Genomic DNA, 13223 nt, shown 5'->3' on the forward strand with positions numbered 1-13223 from the left:
GTAGGCACGTGGGCTTCAGTAGTTGTGGCTCGTGGGCTCAGTAGTTGTGGCTCATGGGCCCTAGAGCTCTGGCTCGGTAGTTGTGGCGCACGGGCTTAGTTGCTCTGCGGGATGTGGGATCTTCCTGGACCAGGGCTTGAACCCATGTCCCCTGAATTGGCAGGTGGATTCTTAATCACTGTGCCACCAGGGAAGCCCTCACCTATATTTTCTTATTGAAGAAACAGAATAATTTCCCCCAGGGAGTTCTACACTTCAGCCATGTTCTCAGGGTGTTTTACATCCTCGTCTCTCTCTAAGGCCATAGAGACGACCTTACCACCTGCACATCCCCATGGATTCTGTAGGGAGGAAGTGATCAAGCAGAGTCCCACAGGCACAGAAAGCATGTTGGTGGTTACCAAAGTCTGAGGGGAGGTGGGAAGGAGAAGTAACTGCTTCGTGGGTATGGATTCTCCTTTTGGAGTGATAAAAATGTTTTGGGTCTAGATGGTAGTGGGGTTTGTACACATTTTGAATGTACTAAATGCACTGAATTGTTCACTTTAAAATGGTTAATTTTATGTTATGTGAACTTTATCTCAATTAAAAAAAAAAAAAAGAGTCCCACTAGCAGAAACATCATCCTGCCCTACCTGTTCTTCCCAGGAAGAGGAGGGATGGGGAATGGTGTAGCAGCAGCGTGTAGGTACATGAGTCACAAACTGATGAGAACCAAGAATTCTCCACCCTCTTTGTTGCTCCTCTCCCATGGTTTACTTAGGGGTATTGACTGTGAAATGGACTGGCCTCACATCAGACCCAAGAGACAAGGAAAGAAGTTCGCTGTAACTTAGGAAAAGCATGTCATAGAAAGATTTCCATTATTATAAAGGCAGACATAAAATACAATGAACAGGGTTTCCCTGGTGGCGCAGTGGTTGAGAGTCCGCCTGCCGATGCAGGGGACACGGGTTCGTGCCCCGGTCCGGGAAGATCCCACATGCCGTGGAGTGGCTAGGCCCGTGAGCCATGGCTGCTGAGCCTGCGCGTCCGGAGTCTGTGCTCCACAATGGGAGAGGCCACAATAGTGAGAGGCCCGCGTATGGCAAAAAAAAAAAAAAAAAAAAAATACAATAAATAAAGTTAGTTACTTGATACAAACATAAAAGTTCATTGTTATATAGCTATTTTTTATTATTAAAAATAAAGTTCCCAAATAATGTTCTGGCTTGTGTAATAATGAGAAAGAGGAATTCAGCAATTCATCCAGAAAAATCACCAATGGACACTTGCAGGACTTCAGGTGAGAGCTGAGTGGATTGTCTGTTTAAAGGAATTCACACTGAGTTGTTAATGAGGCTTGGCATGGCAGTAATTGCTTTTAAAGGAGAAACTCGTTTACAGAGATGTATCTCTAGTTGGTGTATAGTGGGAAGAGATATTTTTGGACAGGGGCCACTGGTGTTCCTCTGTTCTCTGCTTCCCCACCCCACCCTTAGTCAGCCAGGAAACAAAATTCAGGTACTTACCTTGCATCTAAATCCTTCGACAATTCTGCGTCTCTTGGAAAACAAAGCATCACCGGTGTGTGTGTGTGTGTCCCACAGAGCATCACCTGGGAGCCAGACCTTCTTGGCTCTCTTACTGGGAATCTAGAATATATTGAATATATGTCTTAATCCTGTCTTAAGTAAAAGAGCCTGTGGTTTCACAGCATAGCATTAAGCCTATTACCACAACGCCAGCATTTACAGTGCCAACATCTAGACCTTGTTTAGATGAGAAGAAATATGCCACTGTTATTTCAGCTTTTCTGTCCCTTGTGCCCTAATCTAATCCTAAATAATAAGGTCTCTGTACTGCAAAAGGCAGATATTTTGGGGTAGTGAATCCTTGAAGTAATGCAACTAATCCCTGCCAGTTTCCTTTGAAACAAGATATTAGATGCTAAACCCGGGTGTCATTTAGCTCTGGTTGCAGAGCGAATCCTGAACATGATGCAAACACATGATATTTGTAGATGTAAGCCTAAGCATCCTTAGGGCTTGAAGGATGTTTCCTGAATGCTGATCCTGTGCCAAGCTCTGTGCCAGGCATGTTTAAGATGCTGCTCTGCGTTTATTCTGCTTTATGATTTCTATGGATTTGAGAGAAAAAGTATAATGCAGTGGATGAGAGGAGGGAAAGAAACATTTTAAAGCATTTCCCCAGATGCTTCTCTCTAAGCCCCTCAAACCCAAGCAGCGTACTCCTTTTCTGTTTCTACGTGGATGCTCTCAGATTTATCTACCAGGTGACCATGATCTGGGCTCCTGTTCCGGTCTCTCCCTGCCCAGACTGACAAGGGCCCATTTTTGTGGGGATTACACATCTTTCAAGAAGGTTTCCTTCTCCTAGTCACAAAGTGGTTGTGGACACAGAAGTGCTCAAAAGAGACAAATTTCTTTCTCCCCAGCCCTTTCCCATAGCCCAGTCATACAAAGCACTGCTGAATAAAATCACTTCTGCATTTCTTAGAATATATCACTCGTATTATAGAAATTTGTTTCATCAACTGTTCTACCTGAAATATCTCATTCACTTCTCACTGTAACTGTGTGAGCTGGTACTATTTGCATCTCTGCTTTATAGCTGAAGGCTCTGGGGTTTAAATTCATCCAAGGTCACCAAACTAGTGAGCAGTGAAGGCAGGATTTGAATTTGGGCAACAAGACTTCAAAGCTTATGTATTTGACTACTAAACTATGTTGTCTCCCTAATGTAAGTGCTGAATTCCTGTTAATATAGACCCTTCAAGTCTAAGCACTACCATGGAATTTAGTTTGGAAGATACTAAAGGATCATGAAATACTGAGTTTTTTTGTAAGAAGCATTTTTAGTGAGGGAGGTTTTTGGCACACAGTTTAAAGGGACCTTGCTTTCAGATATATCTGGGTCCAGGTTCTCAAATGATGTGATTTGAACTGGATATTTCTTTTTATTTGTCCATTTCTGTGTGATTAAACCACTTTTGGGGAGGTTGTTATATACATTGAATCTAATCCTATCTGATGTGCAACCCCAATTCTCAGAGCTCTGGGCGGATTCACTTAGCTTAGCTTGATAAGCTAACATGATAATGGAAACTAATGAATGTGGCCAGGGGGATTTACTACTCTTGTTTGCAAGGCCTGTCTCCCATGCCCATACCTGCGGCCCTGGAGTGGAGTCAGCCCATCCAAATACATGGCCTGACAATGTGGGGGAAACGCTTTCCCAAAGAAAACCATTGTGTTCTTACCAGAAGCAGGGAGAGTGGGTCAGGAAGGAACTTCAGCTACTCACTGCAGTAATTAACGGATCTTTTCTATTTACAAGACTTGACATGCTAGTTTAATGATGAAGCAGCCTCCTCCAATAGAGAGGATCTTGGAGTTAGGACCGGAAGACTTATATTCTAGCCCTGTTTCTACTGAAACAAACTAACAGTCCATTCCTTGACCTCCGTAGCTTCTATACACCAAAGGACTTGAATAAATCATTTGTGTAGGGCATCCCTGGTGGCGCAGTGGTTGAGAGTCCGCCTGCCGATGCAGGGAACACGGGTTCATGCTCTGGTCCGGGAAGATCCCACATGCTGCGGAGCGGTCTGGGAAGATCCCACATGCCGCGGAACGGCTGGGCCCGTGAGCCATGGCCGCTGAGCCAGCGCGTCTGGAGCGTGTGCACCGCAACGGGAGAGGCTACAACAGTGAGAGGCCCGCATACCAAAAAAAAAAAATCATTTGTGTGTATATCAACTTTTAAAGTTCTATACCATTTTGCCTACTCTTTCCCCCCACCCTCACTATGCTCCAGGCATGTCAGTCTTTTAGCTGCTTATTTGTGGCTGTTCTTTCCTGTTTTTAAACCTTTGCCCATGTTGTTTTCTCTGCCTGGAAAATGCCTTTCCCTCTACTTGTCATCTGATTTGATATTCAGATATCACTTTAAATATCACTTCCTCAGCAAAGCCTTCCATGAATTCTCTATCGAAATTAGGTTGCCCTTGTTATATCTCTTAGAGCACCTGCTTTTTCTCTTTAGATTAATTACCAGAATTTGTATAATATAATATAATATAATAATTATTTTGAGCGCATACTAGGAGCCAGGCACTAGGCTAATTCTAAGCACTAGGTATACAACAGTGAAAAGGCAATTATTCCTGACCTCATGGAACTTATGGTCTAGTAAGGGAGAAAGTTGGAAAATAAACATATAAGATCACGGCAAGTAAACATATAAATGTGATGAAGAACAGTAAAGCAAGAAGAATATAGAGTGACTTATTTTAGGGCCATTTCAGATTATGTGGCAAGGACAGGTCTCTTCAATGATGTGATATTTAAGCTGAATAAACTCAGGGGAAGAATATTCCAGGCAGAGAAAACAACAAGTGCAGAGCGAGAAAGCTGGAGCTGAAGGATCTGGGGGAGAGATGTGTATCTACAGATAGGAAAATGGCTAAATGAATTATATATTAGAATCTCAAGTAGCTATTAATATTACATATCTATTTACTTTTGTTCATTATTTTAACATATACAAGGCCTTTTCCCGACCAGAGTATGCATCTCTGTATTCTTTTTTGTGTGTTTTTAGCTGTATTTTTTTTTTAATCTGGAATTTAGTTTGATGTGAAGTGAAACTCTACCTTGAGCATTTTTCCAAATTCTTCTTCTTTTTTTATGTATTAAGTTTTTATATATACTAGGATATACCTTGAGATTTTGGTCCATTCATCTGACTGTTGTGTCTTAGGTTAGTGTTTCACTGCTTTTTTTTTTTTTCTACTTTATTATTACAAGTTTCCAAAAAAAAAGAAAAAGAAAAGAATTATATATATATGAATTATATATATCATTGCCTTGATTCAACAATCATTGCCATATTTTCCTTATGAGACTATCTTTTAAATTTCTTTACCACTTCAAAATAAGTTGCAGACATCATAATCTCTCTTCCTAAATACTTCATACACACCTCCTAAGAACACTTCCTACACAACCATTATCACACCTAAGATAATTAACAAAAATTCCTTAATGCCATGTAATATCTAGTCTTGCTTTTTTATAGCTAGTGTTTTGAGCCAGTACTGAATCAGAATTCTTGTGTATATCACATTGTTGTAATTTTTAAAGTTCTATCCTCATTATTCTTTATGGTGGAAAAAAAAAAAGTCCTAACAATTCTTCTTCTTCTTTTTTTTTTCTGAGGCAAAATTTGCATACAATTTAATAAATGATTCTCCTAACTGTGCAGTGTGGACCCTGTGGTCCCATGAGGAGCAACAAAAGACACCTCTTAGCTTTCCAGGTTTTTCCTTTTCATGGTAAAAAACCTACTCAGATATTGATGATAAATTCATATACTTCTAAAAAGACAAATATCCCTGAGAGAAAGCAAATCTTCCATTTGCTTGGGAGAAATGGTTTTTAGATTCCCTTCTTATAAAAAGTAATTTGCCCTCTTTCCCCTATCCCAAATCCCTGAGGCTTTGAAAGGATAAAGAAACCAGTTTGCAGCTCTTTCAAAGGATTTATTTGCTACAGTATTGCCTGAGCCCACCAACAAAATGAACTCAGGATTTCTGTGTTTAAAAGGATTTTGCTCACTGCTTTAGTTTTACCAGAACTTCAACATTCAAAAAGCAATTCTTTTTGCCAGAATTTGGCATGCCTAGAGGAGGTTAGAAAAAGAATCTATAGAATTAGATGTCTAAAAATAGAAAAAAAATCCCAAACATTAAAAAATTCCTAATTTGGACAGGTCCTGAGTTGAAATCACATTCATCTGCAAGAAGAATGGTTTTAGGTCAGAAATGCTGTATTTTATAACTCCAGATCTTGACCTTGGACTTGACTGGTGAGGTTCTAGGAACTGCATGAATTGACAGGAGGGATGCCATTCCGTTGGCCAATTCTGGCATGTGTCCTGGCTTGTGACGTTTTATAAATCTCTCTTAAACCCAAACCTCCTGGTTCTGTGATGCCAATTGCCTAAATCTGATTCTCAGTACTTTTAAATTTTATTTATTTATTTATTTATTTATTTTGTGGTACGCGGGCCTCTCACTGCTGTGGCCTCTCCCGCTGCGGAGCAACAGGCTCCGGACGCGCAGGCTCAGCAGCCATGGCTCACAGGCCCAGCCGCTCCACGGCATGTGGGATCCTCCCAGACCGGGGCACGAACCCACGTTCCCTGCATCGGCAGGCAGCCTCTCAACCACTGCGCCACCAGGGAAGCCCTGATTCTCAATACTTTTTTAAACAAATGAACAAAAAATTTCCCTGTAAGATCACACATTTAAGTATTTGTTGCTTGTGGATAGATACAGAGAAACCAAGTATGGATGTGAATTAACAATCCAGTGATGGAGCTGTGACTCTCTGGATGGCTATGTAAGCTGTAAGAAAAGTTCCTCACTGGACCTGTACTTGCTGTGCCCCAGAGGTGACCATCCAGGCAAGGTCAACCTGAAGAGGGGGTGAACCCCAGCAGCTGCTGGATGGGTTTAAAATCGCCACTATCTGCCTCCAGTTCTTCTACCAGAACAGCTAGTTTTTCCATCCGAGCAACTTACTGATCATGTTTCACCTGTTTAAGCGTAGATGCCACTTGATAGCTGAAAACGGATTCAAAGAGGAATCTCTCAGAGCCACCTTCTAACATCTCTCCAGCTCCTTTGGGGTAGGTGAAAAGGGCTTTCAGTGGTGGGGCAAGGTCTGAGCCACTGAAACCAGATCCAGTGGCAGAACTTCCACTGACCCCACCGGCTGAGGAGGATGATGAAGAGGCAGCCATTTCCTCTCTAGTAGATTTCTCACTTCACTTTGTGGCTTTGACAAGTTCCTCTACAGCTCCGCCCCCAAGGCCAACCGGAGTGGCTGCGTTTACTGCTACGAGGGCTGCGGCCTGCTCCCTAACAATTCTTATTTATTATTGCAGATAAAATTTAGACCTGTTGGTAAAGTGCCAAAAATTACTATTGGATTTTCATTAGACTTCAGTTAAACCTATATGTTATTTTGTGTAGAAGTGATCATTTTTACTATATTTAGGTTTTCCACACAGGATTGTCTTATGTCTCATTACTTTTTTTTCCATTTAAAAAATTTTTATTGGAGTATAGTTGTATGTCTCATTATTTATTGAAATATTATTCAATGTCTTAGTAAAGTTTTATGTTTTTATAATTTAAATTTTGAATATTTAGTGTTAAGATTATCCCTACTATTTTATCATTTGCTATTATGAATGCAATTTTTTTCTCATTGTATTTTCTACGTGATCACTGCTAATGTAAAGGAAAAGGTATTGAAACTCTTATTAGATGTCACTTATTAGTTCAAATTACTTTCAACTGATTATTTTGATTTTTATAAGTACTGTAGTAGTTTACAAGTAATGAAATTTGACTCCTCCTATCCAAAACTTAATGAAGTTTCAAGCTTTAATACAAGGGCTGTGGTTTCCAAAATAATATTGAATAAACATGTTGATTGTGGGCTTCCTTGCTTATTTCTAGATTTGTTTGATAATCATTTGTGGTGTTGACTCTTTTGACTGAACTTATATGTTTAATAGGAATGCTCCATATATATCATATTTACACATCATCTAAAGGTGTGTTCAAGGCACAAAAGAGGACTAACTTGAATCAACATTAGATGTTTTCTTCTAGGCATAAGAATGTGGCAGTCTTTACTGAGTTGGGATAGTGACATATGAAAACTGTATGTTCCTAAGGCACTCATGTCACTTAACTCCATGGTAAAGTTCGGTTACTTTCCTTCTTCTAGATTTCTAAATATGTAAGATCTCAACATAAAGTCTCTCAGTCAGGAGCTGTTTGACATCAGGCAGTTCAAATCAACCATGCAGACAGGAATTGGAACCTGTGCAGAAACTATTGGCCACAAGGAATTACTTCCCCATATCATGGTTGTAACGAAGTTTAGGTATGCTGGCTTAACTTGCAAGAGCGTATCCATCAGGGTTCAAGGAGGAAAACAAATCACTCTGGGCCTTTCAAGCAAGAATCAAATGTTTACGTTGGGCTTTCCTGGTGGCGCAGTGGTTAAGAATCCGCCTGCCAATGCAGGGGACAGAGGTTCCAGCCCTGGTCTGGGAAGATCCCACATGCCACAGAGCAACTAAGCCCATGTGCCACAACTACTGAGCCTGCGCTCTAGAGCCCACGAGCCACAACTACTGAGCCCAAGTGCCACAACTGTTGCAGCCCGCACACCTAGAGCCCATGCTCTGCAACAAGAGAAGCCACTGCAGTGAGAAGCCTGTGCACTGCAACGAAGAGTAGCCCCTGCTCGCCACTAGAGAAAGCCTGCATGCAGCAACAAAGACCCAACACAGCCAAAATAAATAAATAAATTAAATAAAATAAAATTTAAAAGAATCAAGTGTTTATAACACTGAAGAAGAAGAAGGAGACTTACCTGGTGGCACAGTGGTTAAGAATCTGCCTGCCAATGCAGGGGACACGGGTTCAATCCCTGGTCTGGGAAGATCCCACATGCCGCAGAGCAACTAAGCCTGTGCGCCACAACTACTGAAGCCTGTGTACCCTACAGCCTGTGCGCCACAACTGCTGAGTCCACGCAGCTCAACTACTGAAGTTCCCATGCTCTAGGGCCCGCGTGCTGCGACTACTGAAGCCCGCGCACCTAGAGCCTGTGCTCTGCAAAGAGAAGCCACCACAGTGAGAAGACCGTGCACTGCAATGAAGAGTAGCACCCGCTCGCCACAATTAGAGAAAGCCCACGCACAGCAATGAAGACCCAATGCAGCCAAAAATAAATAAAATTAAAAATTAATTGACTAATATTAAAAAAATAATGAATTGACTAAAGATTAAAAAAAAAAGGAGAGGAAGTCAGGGGAACCTGCCACTGGCTTCCAGGTTTGCACTATTGCTCTGGTCCTACAACTCACTAAGTTGTGGCTGCCACACAGGTCAGGAAATCACAGGAACTAGCCACCAGCTGACATCGCTGCTTTGTTGCAGAGAGGCGAGTGACTAACAGTGGAATGTCTGTGCTCATTACAGCAATCCGCATCTGCCTCATCCCACACACCTGCCCACTCCACCAGAGGAAGAAAGACATGGCTTCTACCTCTCTTCTGCCTTACAAATATTGCATGAGTGTATCTTGTGCTGCCTGTAAATGGCATCCAGGATCCTGTAGACAACAGGGTCTGAGAAATACAGTTCCAAGATTCCAGCATTTGTGATATAGAGAAGAGCTTAGAAGGGAGTGAGAATGCATCTTGGATTAAAAAAGAAAAGAAAAGGAAAGGGGCTTCCCTGGTGGCGCAGTGGTTGAGAGTTCACCTGCCGATGCGGGGGACGCGGGTTCGTGCTGAGGTCCGGGAAGATCCCACATGCTGCGGAGCGGCTGGGCCCGTGAGCCATGGCCGCTGAGCCTGCGCGTCCGGAGCCTGTGCTTCGCAACAGGAGAGGCCACGGTGGTGAGAGGCCCGCATACCGCAAAAAAAAAAAAAAAAGCAGCCATACAGTGCTTTCTATCTATAGTTCAGCAAACAACAACAGCAAAAATTCCTTCTAATTTTATGCAACTACCCCTTATACAAAGAAAAGCATGCCCACCTTTTCTCGGAAGGGGACAACAAAAGTCTCATCAGCCACTATACTATTTCTGAGTGATATTTCTTATTTAGTCATAATCCTCCTTTGATAATCTGTACATAGTGGACTAATTTGTAACATTAACTGCCACCAAATTCTTTATATAAAATAATACGGAAAGGGGAAAGGAAAAACATAGGTTGGTAAATAAAGTATATACATAACAAAGCATGGAAAAGCATACATAGGAACTTCACCTTGTTTCTGCAACTGGTCATCAGACTATAACATATTATAACCTCCTTCATCCACTACCTATATCCTGTTCTCTATTTCTGTGACCGTAGCTGGTCACAGTTCTCTACCAGTAGTGAGATGACCCAAATCTCCATTTCTGAAGGGTCTGAGCTCTTACTGGCCCTGTTTCTGTTGGGTTGTTATAGTTTTTTATTACATTTTAGCCACTGGACATGGAAGTACTAAGAGGTGCTTTAGAAAATACCCAGAATTCTGGGATTTCCCTCTTGGCGCAGTGGTTAAGAATCCGCCTGCCAAGGCAGGGGACATGGGTTCGAGCCCTGGTCCGGGAAGATCTCACGTGCCACAGAGCAACTAAGCCCATGCACCACAACTACTGAGCCTATGCTCTAGAGCCCGCAAGCTACAACTACTGAGCCCGCGAGCCACAGCTACTGAAGCCTGCACACCTAGAGCCTGTGCTCTGCAACAAGAGAAGCCACCGCAATGAGAAGCCCTTGCACCGCAATGAAGAGTAGCCCCCACTCACCACAACTAGAGAAAACCCGCGTGCAGCAACAAGGACCCAGCATAGCCAAAAACAAACAAATAATAAATAAATTAATTAATTAAAAAACCGAAAATACCCAGAATTCTAGATATATTCCTTATTCCTAATGTGAAGCAATAAACATATTTTCCATTTATAATTAGCATCAATTACCCCTTCTTTGCTTGTGGATTCAGTGGCATGAAGAGCCCCAAATGTCCAGGTGGCAGTCTTAACTTCTAGTTCAGTGGGATCATTGTTTTTATTTCTTGGAAAAACATTCCTTTTTTTAGAACTAAGTTATCTAAACCAACAGAGCCAATAACCCTGGAATGAGGATAATCCCATATTGTTAATCCCATATTGTTAAACCCATATTTAATTCTGTGGCCATTTTCAACATGAGCTCATTGAGCAAGCGCTGGAGTGGTTGGGGAATGGTCCTGGCTCATATAAAGAATCTGTTGTCTTGTCCACTTGATTATCGGAGGCCTTGTCTGCAGTTGGTGCTCTTTGGTGAATGTTTACATGGAATGCTAACATCTTCTCATTCTGTGCTATTCTGAGAGGTAGAACCACATGCATCTCTCCTTATCACTAATCCTCTGGTCTCCTTGTGCAACAAAAACCGTTATCCACAAACCATTAGCCCTTATCCCAGAGTCAGTGATATCTGTTTTTCTAGACATCTCTCTTTCCAAATGAACTGTTTCAAGTTCTGCCCATTTGGAGGATTTCTCTTCCCTGTGGTCCTTCAGGGCAATCCTTAAGTGGGATTATATCATAGTTCTGTAGTAATTTCTTTTGGCTTGTGTCAAATATCATGAAGATATCATGAAATATCATGCTTTAGCCCATCTTCCCCTGGATGATGGAATGGTTACCATTCCACTTGATGAAGGAGTGCTGCTGGGCATTCCCAGCTTTAAATATTGGTGTGTCAGATAACATCCAGTTCATGGTGGGCATAATAGATCATACCCTCAATGATCAAGCATGGCTTTGCTTCCAAGCCTATGGGTCTACTCCATGATTCTCCCATTAGTGCTTACCAGAGTCTCCATATAGCATCGTTATGTGCCACAGACAGACCACCACTGGATTTACTGGGTCATGAGTCCCAAGTATTAGACCAGCGTGTTTTTCCTTTTTCTTTGGCTCCGCTCAAAACCGTCAACTTTATGGGTAAATGAGTTGGAGCAGTATAAGAAGTGTGGCACATGCTGCCTCCAAAATCCAAAAAGGCCCACTTATCATCGTGCCTCTTTCTTAGTGATAGGGTGTTTAACATGCACAAAACTCTTTCACTTTGAAGTGGGTAGCCCAAGAAAGACCACTGGAGCCCTAGAAACTTAACTGAGGTAGTGGATTCCTGAATTTTCATGAGGTTTATCTCCCATTTTGTGGCATGTGTCTTCCAATGCATCAAGCAAACTTGCTACATGCTGCTCACCAGGTCCTTCAAACACTGTGTCCTGTGGAAGAGCAAGACAATCACAGTCCTAGTGGAGGGACTTCCCTGGTGATGCAGTGGTTAAGAATCCACCTGCCAATGCAGGGGACATGGGTTTGAGCCCTGGTCTGGGAAGATCCCACATGCAACGGAGCAACTAAGCCCGTGCGCCACAACTACTGAGCCTGCGCTCTAGAGCTTTCGAGGCACAACTACGGAAGCCCATGCACCTAGAGCCCGTGCTCTGCAACAAGAGAAGCCATTGCAATGAGAAGCCCGCGCACTGCAATGAAGAGTAGCCCCCCCGAACACCTCAACTAGAAAAAAGCCCACGCAGGGCAACCAAGACCCAATGCAGCCAAAAATAAATAAATAAAATAAATAAATTTATTTTTTAAAAAAAGTCCTAGCAGATTAGAACATGACACAAAGTTGAGGAGCTGACACAGCCCTGTGGGAAGACAGGCAGGTGTACTGCTTCTGCTGACAGATGAAGTAAAGTGCTTCTGGTGGTCTTTACTAATTGGTATAGGGAAAAAATAGTCTGCCCAGATTAATAGCAGTACACCAGTTGCAAGTGGCTATGTTAATCTGCTCCAGTAATCAGTAAAAGCAGATCCAATTGGAATCCCTACCTGAATACATTTTCATAATCCATTATCAAGCTCTAAAATCATGTCCTGCACAGATCAAGCAGAAGAGTTGAAAGAGATATGAATCAGACTTATGCTCCTGGAAAAAAATGGAGTTAGATGTACTTTTACTTATTTCTCCTCCTAATTATAACTAAAATCCTTGGTTGAAATACTTAAAGCACCTATCATAAGACTCTGAAAGGTTGGGGAAAAGAAGGTGGCCTGGCCAGGCCCTTTGGGACTTGAAAACTGGCCCAGCAGTGAGCTTCATGAGATTTATATTTTGCCTCCTGTATATCCAGGCCTCAGTGCAAGGGAATCCTGCTCCCACTAGCCAAAGGAATGGGAAAACAGTGACTCTTCAGGACAAAACCCATACTACTCCAGGTAAACACCATGAAAAAAGCCACATGCATCCCCATTGTCACTATTTCTGGCCAAGCCTGTGGGATGGAGCCCTGTCAACATTGCCCAGCCTGCACCAACACAAGCAGACGCAGCTATCCCCTAACCTGGCGCTACAGAGACTGTGGGGGGGTGCATTCTTGACCGTCGCTGCCCTACACTAAGTGAACAGCTGCAAAAAGGCAACGTGCTGCTCCTTCCCAACTAGTGACTGGGTGAGAATTAGACGAGAGAACTGGAAAGCAGGATTCTTTAAATCTGTGTATGAAGTCCTGCACATACCTTTGAGCAGACCATCCACGAGGTTGACCGTAATCAACACAGCAAACT

General features: G+C 42.4%; 1 pseudogene across 1 annotated transcript; it reads right to left on the minus strand.

The window, feature by feature from the left end:
* Window positions 1-6477: 6477 nt before the first annotated feature.
* LOC307189166 (anaphase-promoting complex subunit 16-like) lies at window positions 6478-6810 on the minus strand (annotated as a pseudogene). The gene has a single exon. The product of its transcript is annotated as an anaphase-promoting complex subunit 16-like (transcript).
* Between the last annotated feature and the right edge of the window lie 6413 nt (window positions 6811-13223).

The sequence above is a fragment of the Stenella coeruleoalba genome (assembly GCF_951394435.1).
Source record: "Stenella coeruleoalba genome assembly, chromosome: 7".
NCBI classification, from domain to species: domain Eukaryota; kingdom Metazoa; phylum Chordata; class Mammalia; order Artiodactyla; family Delphinidae; genus Stenella; species Stenella coeruleoalba.